Source organism: Rhinoderma darwinii (assembly GCF_050947455.1).
Source record: "Rhinoderma darwinii isolate aRhiDar2 chromosome 5 unlocalized genomic scaffold, aRhiDar2.hap1 SUPER_5_unloc_48, whole genome shotgun sequence".
Classification (NCBI taxonomy): Eukaryota; Metazoa; Chordata; class Amphibia; order Anura; family Rhinodermatidae; genus Rhinoderma; species Rhinoderma darwinii.
The window spans coordinates 491,224-508,285 of record NW_027461807.1 but is presented as its reverse complement, the minus strand read 5'-3'; the positions used below and the strand labels follow the sequence as shown (position 1 = coordinate 508,285).

General features: G+C 50.0%; 3 pseudogenes; all 3 read left to right on the top strand.

Moving 5' to 3' along the window:
- The first annotated feature begins 3,452 nt into the window (after positions 1–3,452).
- Positions 3,453–3,627, top strand: LOC142695636 (U2 spliceosomal RNA; annotated as a pseudogene).
- Positions 3,628–10,264: 6,637 nt separating this feature from the next.
- LOC142695703 (U2 spliceosomal RNA) lies at positions 10,265–10,433 on the top strand (annotated as a pseudogene).
- Positions 10,434–11,709: 1,276 nt separating this feature from the next.
- LOC142695736 (U2 spliceosomal RNA) lies at positions 11,710–11,779 on the top strand (annotated as a pseudogene).
- Positions 11,780–17,062: the final 5,283 nt, after the last annotated feature.

Genomic DNA, 17,062 nt, shown 5'->3' with positions numbered 1-17,062 from the left:
TTACTGTTGACTCTGTCCAGGAGCTCGCCTGCGGCCGCTTGTTGGTCGTAGACGGTTCCTGGGCAGGAGAGCCGATTAGGCTCATCAACGTGTACGCTCCCCCTATGAAGGCTGAGCGCCTGGAACTATTCCAGACCCTGCGGACCCAGCTCGCCACCACTAGGGCAGTGGTGATGGCCGGGGACTTCAACTGCCCCATCGAAGAGGATGGACGAAGTTCCGGCACTTCAATCAAACTGGATGTCAGTTCCAAACTGCTTATCGAGATGGTAACCGAAGCATCCTTGCAGGACGTTGTGGGCTCCATGGGGATTGGCTCTGTGAACTATTCATGGAGCCGACCCGATGGCTCACTTCGTTCTCGGATTGACTTTGTGTTCACCTCCCGGGCAGTCAAGCAGCATGGGCACTCCATGGTCCCCTGCTTCTTCTCTGACCACAGGGCCATTCTCTTCCAGGGTGCCATCGGCCACGGTTTTCCTCCCGGCCCTGGCTCCTGGAAGCTGAATTGTGCCCTGCTGGAAAGAGAGGAGGTACTGGCGGAACTTAGAGACGCCTATATTGTTTGGAGGAATGATAAAGTTTTCTTTGACAAAACCTGTGACTGGTGGGAATATGTTAAAGTTGAATTTCGTTGTTTCTTTCAGGCAAAAAGTCGTCAACAGGCGTGTGAGAGGAAGAGAGACTTCAGAGAGATGCAGCGTCAGCTGCGATCCCTGCAAGACCTCCTTCAATGCGGCTGGGACGTCAGGAAGGAGCTGGAGGAAGCCAAAAAGGGCCTGAAAAGGCACTTTGAGGAGGAATCCAAGCGAATTGTCTTTCGTTCCAAGGTGGAGAACCTGGAGAAGGGTGAGAAATGTAACTCGTTCTTTTTCAGGAAACTCCATGCCGGCCACACGCCCCTGAAGGAACTTCGAGATGAGACCGGAAACATGCATTCTGGGAAGAAGGAGGTGATGGGAGTCGTCACAGACTACTACCGAAGCCTCTACTCCCGGAAAACCACTGACCCCGAAGCCGCCGATAAATTCCTGTCAGGTATCACTAATCATCTTGATCCTGCAGGTACGGAGGCTATGGATGTACCCCTGACGGTGGAGGAACTGCTCTCTGCCGCTAAATCCTTCAGACCCGGCAGGACCCCGGGCAGTGATGGTCTCCCAGCAGAGCTCTATGTAGCGCTGGGGGACTTGATCAGTCCGGACCTGCTGGAGCTCTATGAGGAGATGGTGGTGGAGGGTAGAATGCCACCGTCCTTGAGAGAAGGCATGATCACGATCTTGTATAAGCGGAAGGGGGAGAGATGTGACCTGAAAAACTGGCGTCCCATCTCTCTCCTGAACGTGGACTACAAGATCCTCGCCAAAGTATTGGCCAACAGACTGAAGGTTGTCATCGGACAGATCATCGGATCGGACCAAACCTGCGGCATTCCTGGCCGTAGGGTGGCCGACAGTCTTGCCCTGGTGAGGGACACGGTGCATTACATGCAAAGCCGCCGTACACACGCGGCCCTGGTCAGTCTGGATCAGGAGAAGGCTTTTGACCGGGTCTCTCACGAATTCATGGGTAAGGCTCTGCGTAGGCTGCGGCTTGGCAGGTTGTTCTGTTTGTATGTTAACCTGATGTATTGCGACATTTACAGCTCGGTGCTGGTGAACGGCTGGAAGACTGACCCCTTTCCTGTATCGTCGGGGGTTAGACAAGGCTGTCCTCTTTCACCTCTCCTTTTTGTTTGTGTTATAGAGCTCTTCGCAGAGGCTATCCGGCAGAATGGAGAGATCAGAGGGATCACCGCACCAGGTCCAGGACACTTCGAGGTCAAATGCTCGCTGTACATGGACGACGTGACCGTCTTCTGCGCTGACCAGAGTTCGGTGACTGCACTCGTCCAGACCTGTGAGGAGTTCGGACGCGCTTCAGGGGCAAAAGTCAACTGCGGGAAGTCGGAAGCCATGCTCTTCGGAAAGTGGTACCTGCCTTCTCCTGCCTCCTTCCCGTTTACTATCAAGCCGGACTTCATCAAAATTCTGGGAGTCTGGTTCGGTAAGGAAGGTGCAGCCCTAAAGTCGTGGGAAGAACGCTTGGCCAAAGTCAACCAAAGGATCGGACTGTGGAGCCTCAGACAACTCACTATTGAGGGCAAAGCAATGGTCCTGCGTAACGAAGTCTTGCCTGTGCTACAATACACTGCACAGGCATGGCCCCCTCTTGCCACCGTCTCGAGGGCCATTACCAGGACTGTGTTTCGCTTCATCTGGGGCTCGAAAATGGACAGAGTAAAGCGGACTGTTATGTACAAGGAGCCCCGCAAAGGTGGGAAGGGTATACCCGACATTCCCACTCTGCTGCGGATCGCTTTTGTATGTGACTGTGTTCGTAGGACTCTGAGGACAGCAAACGGCTCTGCGGGCAAGGCCATGTCCCGCTACTTCCTCCTTCCCCTCTGGCGAGGTTTTGGCTGGGACAAGTGGGACAGCTCCTTCCCTTACAACTGGCACGCTCCCTGGTTCTACGGAGATGTCGTCCGGTTCGTGAGGGAGCATCAACTGGAGGGTCTTAAGCCCGACTTGTGGAAACCTAAGACGATCCACAAGCACATCAGAGCAAAGGACTCACTGGAGTCTGTTCCAGGGCTTCATGCCGACACGTTGGAGACTGTTTGGACTAACGTGTCATCTGGCAGGTTGACCAACGGGCACAAGGACATTTCATGGATGGCCATCCAGGGAGGACTGCCTCTTAGGTCATTCATGCATGCCCGCAACCTGTGCAAGACCCGGTACTGCCCCAGGTGCCCCTTCACGGAGGAAACATCTTTGCACATTTTCTGGCAGTGCCCCTTTGCACAGGGTCTGTTGAAAGCCTTGGAACATGAACTCAAGGACTCAGTACCCAGGAACAGACTGTCGTACCGCTCGGTACTTTATGGACTATTTCCTGGGAATACCACGGATGGAGCAATCCAGGAAGCCTGGCGCCTTATGAACTGCTTTAAGGACGCTATATGGTTTGCCAGGAACCGTCTGATTTTGCGGAGAGAGAGTGTGTCCGTCCAGGACTGCCGCAGGCTGATCCACAGCCTGCTCAGAGACTATTCCACCTGGGACAGCCCGGACGTCGATGAGGAAGAGGACTGATACTCCCCTTCCCCCCACTCTCCCTTCTTGTGTGTTGTCTTTCAATAAAGCTTCGGGCCTGTGATTTCCCCCTTCCCTATCCCCTCCTACCCACTCCCCTATCCCATCACTTGTCTGTAATGCTTTGTTGTTTGGCTTTAGTGAATGCAAGAATGTTAGTGTAGCATGTGGTGTAATGTATAGCATAGGCTAGCCTGTACTGTGTATTATACTGTCATGTTATGTTTGACGACTGTTATTATTTATTATTTGCTGCTTCATGGCTTGCGCTGCGTCGCAGTAATGTTTGTATGATGACGATTGATTGTCAATAAAGCATTTTTCAATCAAAAAATCTGTTCTTATCAGTTTAATATCTGATACGTCCCCTATCTGGGGACCATATATTAAATGGATTTTTAGAACAGGGAGATGGAAATAGAGCTTGCTCTGTCCACTCCACGCATTGACCTGGTATTGCAGTATTTCCAGGACCGGTGCACCCTTCCCTTATGTGTTGACTAAAATCAGATTCCAAAAGTGCTATTTGTGTTTGCTATTGTTTTTGTCTTTCTGATGGGATCTCCCCTTTTAATCCCATTATTTCAACACCTGTTGGACAATGCATTTGTACAGTCATGTGTGATAATGAGCTCATTTATTAACTGCAATTAATTAATGAATAGATTGCCACCTCTTGTTTTGTGTCGTCTGTGTTTCTGTGTTTCCGGCATTTCACATTGGAACAGCTCATTCACCTTCCTTGTCTTCTCTCCGCCCTCCCTTTTAGGTAAGTTAAAGAGCTGCACCTGAGCCAGCCACTGATTGATGCAGCACCACAGTCAAATAGTGGAGTGGAGTGGAGTAGGGGAACAGCAAACAGCCATTAAAGCAGCCAGCCGCCTACCCGCCACAATGGACCTACCTGTGTACACTAGATGGATGTGATGGAATGTACTGTCGTCCCTACATTTCAAGAAGAAGTAAGAATTGCAGTTGCAACAAAGCCTTGCTTGCCTACAAAGAGAGCAGCAATTTGGATTTGTTACTATGTTACCTAGAAGAATAACAAACTGTGCAAGGATGGAGGTTGTAGGAGCAAGGAGAACAAGTTGTCTGTAAAGTTGGTGGATGCCTATTTTCCATTTTGCAGTCCCTTGTCTCCCTCTTGTGGCCTCCTGGAGGCAACTAGCTGTGCAAAAAAAAGACAGCCTGGCGGCCGGCTGTTGCAGTGTTGCCCTCTCAGGCAACACTGAGTGACTGACTGAGCCTCACCGTCTTATATAAAGTTCAGACGGAACTTTGCACGTGTCATAGTGGAGCCCTCAGGATTCCAGAGCCAGCTTTCTGACATCATAATGGGGCCTGCCTCAGAGATAAAAGCCTGGGCCCAGGCAGTGTTGGTCAGTGCTGCTCAGCAGGCAGCACCGGACTGGACTGGATTAAAGCTGATACAAGGTGTGAAGGAACAAGGGGTGGCTGTGGGCATGCACTTGCTGCCGCTGCCAGTGTTTATCTGCATGGCAGCAGGGCATTTGGGCGTTGCCAGGAAGGCGTTTTTATGTAGATTCCTCCTCTTTCAGCACTGCATTGTGGTGCAAGCAAAAGAAGCAAATCCTGTCTGGCTTCCTCTCCGGCCTTTATTCACCTCCCGCTTAGTAGCTGTAAATGTGTGTGAGCCTGCAGGGCCCCATGGAATTGCCTAGGAGTAGGCTGAATCAATCGCTGCAAGGGGTGAACAGCAGTATTAGGCAGGCTCGGTCAACGGCCGGCCCATTCGGGTTATCGCTTCTCGGCCTTTTGGCTAAGACCAAGTGTATTTATACAGGAGGTTTTTGGTCAGAAGGTGCTCAGGTACCCTCTCTCTCGGCCTCGGGGGATCGTCCAGGTTCGCCTGGACTTCACCCCCGTGCTGCTATTTGGGAGAGAGGCTTAGTCCTGAGCAACGAGTTGCGATCCCCCCCAGCCCCTTGGTCTCCGTAAGACAAGGGGCGCAGCGAAAGCTGTGCGGTTCGACCTGGCCACGCTAATGGCAGGCGAACCCGATGCGGTGCCGGTGTACGCCCGGCTTAAGAATTCTGCACGATTTATCGTGGCAGAGGGTGGAGGCGGTCCCCGTGGTATTAAATTTTTAGTCCACGCCATTTTGGAAGATCTGCTGGCGGTCCACAAGAACGAGCTCTTGGCTATCCAGGACTACCCGAAGCGAGGAATCTACGATGTCACCTTCATGGGAGAAGGAATACTCCGTGATGCTATGGACCGAGCTGAGAGGAAACAAGGTGAACTCGTAGCAGCGGGAGTCAAGGTAGTAGAGCATGAATTTGAAATAACCAAACTCGTGGTGATTAAAATGTATTCCCCATATGTGAGAGATATGGAAGTGGCAGCATTTCTAGCTGCCTACTTCAAAAATGTCAAACTCCTGGGGAAAGTGATGAACGAGTGTGGAGTGTGGACCGCCAAATGGAAGTTTTTAGTTACGCTGATTAAGGACCCCTCCACCCAAGAAACGAGATTACCACCGGCTCGTTTTAAAATTGGAAATGTGAATGGCGACCTCTACTTCTCAGGGATGCCAAACTTCTGCAGGGCTTGTGGTACCTATGGACATACCAGTTTTAACTGCGATGTCACCTGCAGAAACTGTGGAAGCAAAGAGCACAATATAAGGGAGTGCACAGAAGAAAAAAAATGCAACTTTTGTCAAAAACTGGTCACTTGTATTTTTCTTGTCCTCATAGGTACCGAAGCGGAGAAGAAGAGCAACCCGGGGCGCCCCCACGTGCTCCACCAGCGGACCAGCCCCGCCCTCAGGGAGAGGAACAAGCCAGTGCTGCAAAGGAGCAGCGGGGTACCTGGGCTTCAAGGGTACGGTCTGTTGGAGCCAAAGCAGGTACCTCACAGCCAACAGCCTCAGAGGAGAGAAGGGAGTCCAGTGCGAAGGAAAAACGCCAAGCCAAACGTAAGGCTGAGAAGGGGCAGGCCAGTGAGATAACTGAGGCATCCCAGAGTGCTGGTTGCTCAGTGGATGCCGGGCCTGCTCCCAATCCTGGGTCTCTAGATACGGAGTCTGAAGAGGAAGGTTGGCTGAAAGTGGGTCCCCGTAAAAAGGGTAAACAGGAGCGTGCCGGTAGGGGGGTGACAGGGGAGGAGCAAATGGATACGTCCGTAAAGCAAAGTGAGGCTCCTCCTAGGACCGCCCCCTCGTCGTTACTGGTGAGGAGGGTGGGCACTGTTCCCCCCGAGCCAACCGACACCCCGCCATGTGCGCAACCTCCCCCTCTAGAACGGCCTGCACGGCCTGCACGGCCTCAGGGGGGAGCGGCGGGGCCCTTGGGGGACCCACCCGATACAGACCTATATGGTCAGCCGTTAGAGACCCAGGTAAGGCTGTGTGAATCTGGACTCCCTGTATACGAGATGAGGGCTGTTGGCTCGACGCTCACGGAAGGTAGTTCCTCTCCTGAATCATCCCCTTTCTCGCTAGAGTCAGACGAGGGCGGGGAGATGAGTTCAAGCGAGATTTCTGGTATTGCTGGTGGAGGCCAAGTCTGATTTTAAGTAACACGATTATTTATTTTTTAAAATCAAGACTAACACAATTAAAACTCCACGATGTCTGAAATAAAGGGGATCTCCCTCAACGTGAGGGGCGCTAAGTCCAAAGTCAGAAGGGTTGCTCTCTTCAGTTTTTTATCTGGCCTGGCAGCCTCTGTTTTTTTCCTGCAGGAGTGCGGCATTCCCCATGCAATGAAGTACCATAAATACAAAGAGGATTGGAAGTATGGTCCATCAGTCTGGTCTGGATCTAACGAGTCCAGATCAGCAGGGGTCGCCATTCTTTTTAAGGGAAACGTTTTTATTGATTTTATTCAAGAGATTCTTCCAGGACGTATTTTATTGGTTAAAGCTTTTATTGACGGCGTAAAATGGCAGTTTTTAAATTTTTACGGCTCACCTGACAAAAATGAGAGAGCAGAGATGCTAGAAATGTTACCTCTTTTTATTAATACAACTGAGCCTTTTATCCTCGCAGGTGATTTTAACTGTATCCTGAGGGGGGAACGCCGGCTTACCAGTACTACAAGTAGGAATTACGATAAGACCTCTGGACTGCTCAAAGATATTGTAAATGATTTTAAATTAACAGATTTGTACAAAGAATGTAATAGGAGCAGCCCAGAGGAAGCCGGCGTTACCTGGAGCAACGCCACCTGTAGCTCCAGGATAGATTTTATTTTTTGTAATGAGAATGTACTGCCTTTTAATTGTGAAGTTTTAACTAATGTTTTCTCAGATCACAAGCTTTTATCATTTTATGTAAAGCGTGATTTTAATAAACCGGTGTGTAAGAAGTCCTGGAAGTTAAATGTTTCCCTTTTAGATGATCCACAGGTTTTTACTGATTTTATTGAATTTTACCAAAAATGCAGGCGGGGGAGAGACATGCGTACTCCCATCAGTGCATGGTGGGAGAAAATGAAAAAAAGAATAAAGGAATTTTTTATTAAAAAGAGCGTGGCGAAAGCCAGAGAAAAACATGCTTTTTTTAAAATTCTCAGCACCCGTCTGCAGACCCTGTACAAGATGAGAGATAATGAAATTGACGTTAAAACTGACATCACTAATTTAAAAAAAGAAATAGCTCAGTGCCTGGAGCAGAAAGGCAAAGAAATCATTTTTCGTTCCAAAATTCAGCATGTGGAGGAGAATGAGACCTGCTCCAGGTACTTTTTTAAAAAAATTAACAATAAAAAGGCTATTATTAAAAATATTGAAGGTGTGTCAGATGTACAGGGTATTTTAAGTAAAGTTCATGAGTTTTATGCTGACCTTTTTAGTGTTAAAACTGTGGATCATAATTTTATGCGTGACTCACTGAAGGAGATTACTACTGTTTTAGACCCTGTCTCCCAGAATTTTTTATTACAGGAGCTGACGGAGCAGGAGGTTTTAGAAACGGTAAAGAGTTTTAAAGCCGGAAAAGTTCCCGGACCGGACGGTATACCCAGTGAGTTTTATGTCAAATTTTATGACATTTTAAAAGAGGATCTTTTTAGCCTTTTTTATGAAGTTTTTAATTCCAAGATGCTGCCTAAGTCCTGGCGGAAGGGTGAGGTCTCCCTGCTACATAAGAAAGGTGACATCGCAGTTTTGAAGAACTGGAGACCAATAACCCTTCTGAATAGCGACTATAAAATAATGGCAAAAGTGTGCGCAAATAGATTAAAAGCCATAATACCCCACATTGTACACTCTAACCAGGTGTGTGGGGTGCCAGGCCGCAGCATCTGGGATAATCTTAACCTGGTAAAAGATGTGATTGAGGACACAAGGTCTAGAAGAGGTAAATTAGCCATTTTATCTATAGACTTCGAGAAGGCGTTCGACCGTGTCTCTCATTTTTATCTTTTTAAGGTTTTAGAGCGTATGGGTATACCTGAAGGATTTTTATTATCACTTAAAGCCTTTTATAAAGATTGCACAAGCAAAATTTTAGTGAATGGTTTTAAGACACAGGACGTGATTTTAGACTCAGGGGTGAAGCAGGGGTGTCCCTTGTCCCCACTGCTTTTTATTTGCGCATTAGAGCCTCTACTGTGTACAATTCGCCGCGATAAGTTAATACGTGGAGTCCCCCTGCCCGGGGGTGGCGGCGTAGAGGCTAAAGCAGTGGGGTACATGGACGATGTAGCGGTTTTTTGCAGGGACACCCTGTCGCTTCAGAGAACCCTCAGACAAATTGAGTTTTATTGCTGTGCTTCCGGTTTTAAGGTGAACTTCGACAAAAGTAATATTTTAAATATAGGAAGCATGGCTTTTAGAGACATACCCGTCCCTGTGTCAGATAATATTACGATTTTAGGTGTCTCCTTCAGTGAGTGCGATAATGGTTTTATCAGTTGGGACATGGTGGCGCAGAAGGTAAATCAAAAAATATGTATGTGGAACATGAGAAAACTTACCATGGAGGGAAAAGTTTTAATTATTAAAATGGTCATTTTACCCCTGCTTTTATATCTCAGTATGGTTTTCCCTCCCCCCACGGTTTTATTGCAAAAAATTACTAAAGCATGTTTTACCTTCTTTTGGAGTTCCAGAATGGAGAAACTTAAAAGAGAGATTGTGATGAAATCCAAACCGAAGGGTGGCAAAGATTTTCCGAATTTTAACAGGTTTCTTTTAATCAAGTTCTTCAGTTTCTGTTTTAATTCCCTTTTTAAAGAACATTATTGGTCCTATTTTTTACGTTTTAATACAGGGTTTTTAATGCGAAGGTTTGGGTGGTTCAACATTGTTTTATCCTCACCTTACGCTTTTAAACTCTCAATAAACTATGTGATTTTAGAAAAGATAGTGACCTTATTCAACCTGAAGGGAAAAAATGTAAATGAGCTGAAAAATAGTAAAAAATTAATTAAAGACCTAAGAGAAAGTGAGACGGTCAGCAGGATTGAGAATTTTAATGAGGAACGAAGTGCTTTTATCTTCAAAATTATTAATGTGTTTTATCTTTTTAATACACAGATGGACCTGGCCTGGAGCTGCATTCATCAATGTCTTCCATGCCGGGCATTCCAATACAGAAGGAGGCTCGCGAGGTCTGCCGTCTGCCCGAGGGAAGGCTGCCAGGCCGAGGAAACGATTCGACACATTTTTTGGACGTGTGATTTTGCGAAGGAATTTTGGAAAAAAATATTCCCTCTTTTGGTAAAGATGGCAGACCTGAAAGACTTGAATTATGAAGATATTTTATATGGACTATTTGGATGCCCAACCGCGAGCCAAAAGATAATAGCGTGGAAGACGATGAATTGCGCCAAAGAAGCTCTATGGAAGGCCAGGAACATCCTGATTTTTAAGCACGATGTTTTATCTACTGATGATGTTTTAGGTCTTTGTTTTAGCGAAATGTACATTTATTATTTATTAGACAAAAAAAGAAATGCCACCCTTCTTAATAAATGGTTTGTGAAAGAATGGAACTCCAACATATAAAGATTTGCCACCATGTCCCTTTTATGTAATGTAATGCAATGAAATATTGATTTTATTGTTATTCATTTGTACAAAAGTTGGTTTTATTGTAAACTGTATTTTTTATCATGAAATAAATCATTGACACCCCTGAAAAGGGGTAGCCAACTTAAAAAAAAATCTGTTCTTATCAGTTTAATATCTGATACGTCCCCTATCTGGGGACCATATATTAAATGGATTTTTAGAACAGGGAGATGGAAATAGAGCTTGCTCTGTCCACTCCACGCATTGACCTGGTATTGCAGTATTTCCAGGACCGGTGCACCCTTCCCTTATGTGTTGACTAAAATCAGATTCCAAAAGTGCTATTTGTGTTTGCTATTGTTTTTGTCTTTCTGATGGGATCTCCCCTTTTAATCCCATTATTTCAACACCTGTTGGACAATGCATTTGTACAGTCATGTGTGATAATGAGCTCATTTATTAACTGCAATTAATTAATGAATAGATTGCCACCTCTTGTTTTGTGTCGTCTGTGTTTCTGTGTTTCCGGCATTTCACATTGGAACAGCTCATTCACCTTCCTTGTCTTCTCTCCGCCCTCCCTTTTAGGTAAGTTAAAGAGCTGCACCTGAGCCAGCCACTGATTGATGCAGCACCACAGTCAAATAGTGGAGTGGAGTGGAGTAGGGGAACAGCAAACAGCCATTAAAGCAGCCAGCCGCCTACCCGCCACAATGGACCTACCTGTGTACACTAGATGGATGTGATGGAATGTACTGTCGTCCCTACATTTCAAGAAGAAGTAAGAATTGCAGTTGCAACAAAGCCTTGCTTGCCTACAAAGAGAGCAGCAATTTGGATTTGTTACTATGTTACCTAGAAGAATAACAAACTGTGCAAGGATGGAGGTTGTAGGAGCAAGGAGAACAAGTTGTCTGTAAAGTTGGTGGATGCCTATTTTCCATTTTGCAGTCCCTTGTCTCCCTCTTGTGGCCTCCTGGAGGCAACTAGCTGTGCAAAAAAAAGACAGCCTGGCGGCCGGCTGTTGCAGTGTTGCCCTCTCAGGCAACACTGAGTGACTGACTGAGCCTCACCGTCTTATATAAAGTTCAGACGGAACTTTGCACGTGTCATAGTGGAGCCCTCAGGATTCCAGAGCCAGCTTTCTGACATCATAATGGGGCCTGCCTCAGAGATAAAAGCCTGGGCCCAGGCAGTGTTGGTCAGTGCTGCTCAGCAGGCAGCACCGGACTGGACTGGATTAAAGCTGATACAAGGTGTGAAGGAACAAGGGGTGGCTGTGGGCATGCACTTGCTGCCGCTGCCAGTGTTTATCTGCATGGCAGCAGGGCATTTGGGCGTTGCCAGGAAGGCGTTTTTATGTAGATTCCTCCTCTTTCAGCACTGCATTGTGGTGCAAGCAAAAGAAGCAAATCCTGTCTGGCTTCCTCTCCGGCCTTTATTCACCTCCCGCTTAGTAGCTGTAAATGTGTGTGAGCCTGCAGGGCCCCATGGAATTGCCTAGGAGTAGGCTGAATCAATCGCTGCAAGGGGTGAACAGCAGTATTAGGCAGGCTCGGTCAACGGCCGGCCCATTCGGGTTATCGCTTCTCGGCCTTTTGGCTAAGATCAAGTGTAGTACCTGCTCAAGCTGAGGTTAGTAATCATCCCTGCCGGTGGTACGTGGGCCATCGTAGGGGGATGACAGAACGCCGAGGTGAGGGCAGGGAACCACAACGGTCATCGCTCTGGTGTACGCATTTGGTTTAAAGGTACCATTTGTAGGTGACCAGGCGACCGCCGGATCGAGGTCATTAGGCCGGGTAGTTTGGAAGCCCGAGTTGCTATGTGCCCCAGGGCTGGTGACCCTGGGGTGCCCTAACTCACTGGGGGTGGGATCCCACTGAGTGAAGGCACACTTGCACGCACTCTCTTTCACGCTATATGAGCACACACCTTTATTCTCCCGGCCTTCTGGCTGGGAGATGAGGAATTTTTATATACCTGGCGGATGTCCAGGCTGTATCACAGCGCACATCCACTTATTTAATTTTGTTTTTCACTGTGTGTTTGTCACGTTTGTCACAAGGATTTTGGGATGCGGTGCCCTTTTGGGACCCTCCTGAGGTCTAGGGGGAAAATGTGTGGCCTTCTGGTTCCTTTTTCCCCTGCAACCCGGCCTCCCTTCTTCGGAGGGGAGGTGCAACTAGGATGCAGGCTCCTAGGTGGACACTGGGGTGGCAGCCCAGGTAGAAGCCTAGGAGTGTGTTTGGGTCTCCCTAAGCTTCGGCGAGGGGGGACCATCGATCCTTGATCCTCTAGGCCTAAGGTTTGGAGGGTCAGGGAATGGTTATGCGGGGCCTCTCTCTTTTAAGAGAAGGGCTGCGATAGACCGCATCCTTGTGCACTTTTTGTGTGGCACCTCTGCACTTTTTATGCACTTGGGTGATAGAAAGCACGACTCGGGCTTTTAAAAAAAAATCTGTTCTTATCAGTCCTTGTAAGGATAGATAGCTCGGAGAACCACTGGGGGCTATAAACACTAGCTTAGCGATCCAAGAGCGTTCCAGACGAAGCCGGCGACGAACTGCGGAGAAGAACCAGCGAAGACGACGATCCAGAAGGGAGAAGCTGCCATCGGGGAAGAAGCTCCGGGAGATCGCTGCCGGGAAGAAGAAGGAGAACTTCGGAGAAGAGCCGCTGCTGAAGGGGATCTTCGAAGAAGCTCGGCCGCAGAAGAAGAAGCTCGACGAGGAACCGCTGCGGAAGAAATTTCGTGGAAGAACCTCGGCCAGCAAGGAGAAGATTTGCATAGCTCCGCCCCCTTCGGGAAAGAGCTATCGAAGATCCTCCCCAAGCGACAGGAACAGCTGGAAGAAGCCATGGCCTCAACCAGCAACCCTGCCACCCAGAAGAAGAAGGCTGATGGACCAGGTGAGCCGACCCAGGCCAGGACATCTCCTCCTGAAGCCTCCTCAAGCCAACAGGCCACCAGGAAGCCGAACCAGGCTGCTCCAACCCTGGAGCCCTGGATGAAGCAGACGGTGGCCCTGAAGCTGAAGGAGGTGGACGGGAGAGTGCCGGACATGACGGAAGAAGTGTTCTGCCAGAAGATGCCCCTGGACCAGGGCTTCGCTAAGCCGGAGACCATCAGCATCCAGGCCTTCATGACCGGGATGTTCTTCGTGACCTTCGCTTCGATCAACATCTGCAGAAGGTACTGGGAGATGGTGAAAGCGGCGAGGCCTGAATCCCCTTTCTCTCGCTTTGTGGGCAACTGCCCTGTCCAAAGAGAGGAAAGGCGGGTGACGGTCTCAATGCGGAACCCACACACCCCCGGCAAAGACATCACCACGCTCCTGAAGCGGTTCTGCACAGTGGTGAGGGAACCCACCCACATCCTGAACGGACTCGGCTTCTGGACTGGCAAGTGGTCGGTAATCGTCCGACTGAACAAGGATTCGAGCGCGGAAGACGGCCTCCAGCACCTGCCCCAGTCATTCTCGCTGGGCAACTCCTACGGCCTCATCTATTACCCGGACATGCCGCAGATCTGCAGGAGATGCAGCAAGAAGGGTCATTCGGTGAAGGACTGCAAGGAGGACGCCTGCAAGAACTGCCGGGTAACAGGACACGAGACCAAAGACTGCCCGAAACGGACAATGTGCAACCTCTGCGGACAAGCAGCCCACTCTTACAAGGACTGCCCGAAGAGGGATCGATCCTGGGCAACTGTAGCAGCGAAAGCTCCAGCCAGAGGGAACCCCGCCCCAGCCAGAGCTCCAGCGGCACAGAAGACCGGGAAAAAGAAGGATGGTAAGAAGACGACAGTCCCTCCCCCCCCTCTCCCGGCCCTCCCTCGCCCTACCCTTCCCACCCTCCCCCGCCCGGCCCTCCCCACCCCCCCGTCCCCAACCCCTGTCACCCCCACTGAGGCTCTCACCTTCTCCTACCCACCCATCTCAGTGGTCCTGTCACCTGCACCTCTCCCAACCCAGCCTCCCTTCTCCCCAGCTCCAGCAGCACTAACATCTTCCCCTCCAGCTGCTGGAGTCCTCTCCCTGGAGGATTTTCCCCCTCTTGTCTCCTCAGGTGCCATCCAGAGGAAGAGAAAGGTGAGGGACAGCCCAGCTGCTGAGTCCTCAAAGCGACAAGTCGTGGAAATCTGCGAAGATTCCCTTGCGCAGCAGGAGGAAATGGAGCAGATGGTGGAGGAACTCGTGTCTGAACCTGAGGTCATCGACTTCACAACAGACATCCAGGTGGCTACAATCCTGGAACAATTTTTGTCAGAGGGCCTGCTGGATCTTTCGGACCCGCCAGGCGAGGAGGACCCGCCCGACCGCACTGGTAACTAAGGTGTATCGTTTGCACTAACCTTCTTTATTCTCCCCCATGGCTGCTAAACTTAACATCTTTGGCCTCAATGTGAGGAGTGTTAGAGATAGGACTAGATGTCAGATGGTGCTAACTTTTCTTTCCAAGCAGTCGAGTGATATATTTATGCTGCAGGAATGTACTCTCCCCTCTTCCAGGTCATATCATCACCTGGCCAGGCAGTGGACCCATGGCCCGTCCTACTGGTCTGGTGGGGGCGACTGTAAGTCTGCGGGGGTTGCCATCCTGATTAGGGGAGGCGTATTTACTGTTGACTCTGTCCAGGAGCTCGTCTGCGGCCGCTTGTTGGTCGTAGACGGTTCCTGGGCAGGAGAGCCGATTAGGCTCATCAACGTGTACGCCCCCCCTATGAAGGCTGAGCGCCTGGAACTATTCCAGACCCTGCGGACCCAGCTCGCCACCACTAGGGCAGTGGTGATGGCCGGGGACTTCAACTGCCCCATCGAAGAGGATGGACGAAGTTCCGGCACTTCAATCAAGCTGGATGTCAGTTCCAAACTGCTTATCGAGATGGTAACCGAAGCATCCTTGCAGGACGTTGTGGGCTCCATGGGGATCGGCTCTGTGAACTATTCATGGAGCCGACCCGATGGCTCACTTCGTTCTCGGATTGACTTTGTGTTCACCTCCCGGGCAGTCAAGCAGCATGGGCACTCCATGGTCCCCTGCTTCTTCTCTGACCACAGGGCCATTCTCTTCCAGGGTGCCATCGGCCACGGTTTTCCTCCCGGCCCTGGCTCCTGGAAGCTGAATTGTGCCCTGCTGGAAAGAGAGGAGGTGCTGGCGGAACTTAGAGACGCCTATATTGTTTGGAGGAATGATAAAGTTTTCTTTGACAAAACCTGTGACTGGTGGGAATATGTTAAAGTTGAATTTCGTTGTTTCTTTCAGGCAAAAAGTCGTCAACAGGCGTGTGAGAGGAAGAGAGACTTCAGAGAGATGCAGCGTCAGCTGCGATCCCTGCAAGACCTCCTTCAATGCGGCTGGGACGTCAGGAAGGAGCTGGAGGAAGCCAAAAAGGGCCTGAAAAGGCACTTTGAGGAGGAATCCAAGCGAATTGTCTTTCGTTCCAAGGTGGAGAACCTGGAGAAGGGTGAGAAATGTAACTCGTTCTTTTTCAGGAAACTCCATGCCGGCCACACGCCCCTGAGGGAACTCCGAGATGAGACCGGAAACATGCATTCTGGGAAGAAGGAGGTGATGGGAGTCGTCACAGACTACTACCGAAGCCTCTACTCCCGGAAAACCACTGACCCCGAAGCCGCCGATAAATTCCTGTCAGGTATCACTAATCATCTTGATCCTGCAGGTACGGAGGCTATGGATGTACCCCTGACGGTGGAGGAACTGCTCTCTGCCGCTAAATCCTTCAGACCCGGCAGGACCCCGGGCAGTGATGGTCTCCCAGCAGAGCTCTATGTGGCGCTGGGGGACCTGATCTGTCCGGACCTGCTGGAGCTCTATGAGGAGATGGTGGTGGAGGGTAGAATGCCACCGTCCTTGAGAGAAGGCATGATCACGATCTTGTATAAGCGGAAGGGGGAGAGATGTGACCTGAAAAACTGGCGTCCCATCTCTCTCCTGAACGTGGACTACAAGATCCTCGCCAAAGTATTGGCCAACAGACTGAAGGTTGTCATCGGACAGATCATCGGATCGGACCAAACCTGCGGCATTCCTGGCCGTAGGGTGGCCGACAGTCTTGCCCTGGTGAGGGACACGGTGCATTACATGCAAAGCCGCCGTACACACGCGGCCCTGGTCAGTCTGGATCAGGAGAAGGCTTTTGACCGGGTCTCTCACGAATTCATGGGTAAGGCTCTGCGTAGGCTGCGGCTTGGCAGGTTGTTCTGTTTGTATGTTAACCTGATGTATTGCGACATTTACAGCTCGGTGCTGGTGAACGGCTGGAAGACTGACCCCTTTCCTGTATCGTCGGGGGTTAGACAAGGCTGTCCTCTTTCACCTCTCCTTTTTGTTTGTGTTATAGAGCTCTTCGCAGAGGCTATCCGGCAGAATGGAGAGATCAGAGGGATCACCGCACCAGGTCCAGGACACTTCGAGGTCAAATGCTCGCTGTACATGGACGACGTGACCGTCTTCTGCGCTGACCAGAGTTCGGTGACTGCACTCGTCCAGACCTGCGAGGAGTTCGGACACGCTTCAGGGGCAAAAGTCAACTGCGGGAAGTCGGAAGCCATGCTCTTCGGAAAGTGGTACCTGCCTTCTCCTGCCTCCTTCCCGTTTACTATCAAGCCGGACTTCATCAAAATTCTGGGAGTCTGGTTCGGTAAGGAAGGTGCAGCCCTAAAGTCGTGGGAAGAACGCTTGGCCAAAGTCAACCAAAGGATCGGACTGTGGAGCCTCAGACAACTCACTATTGAGGGCAAAGCAATGGTCCTGCGTAACGAAGTCTTGCCTGTGCTACAATACACTGCACAGGCATGGCCCCCTCTTGCAACGGTCTCGAGGGCCATTACCAGGACTGTGTTTCGCTTCATCTGGGGCTCGAAAATGGACAGAGTAAAGCGGACGGTTATGTACAAGGAGCCCCGCAA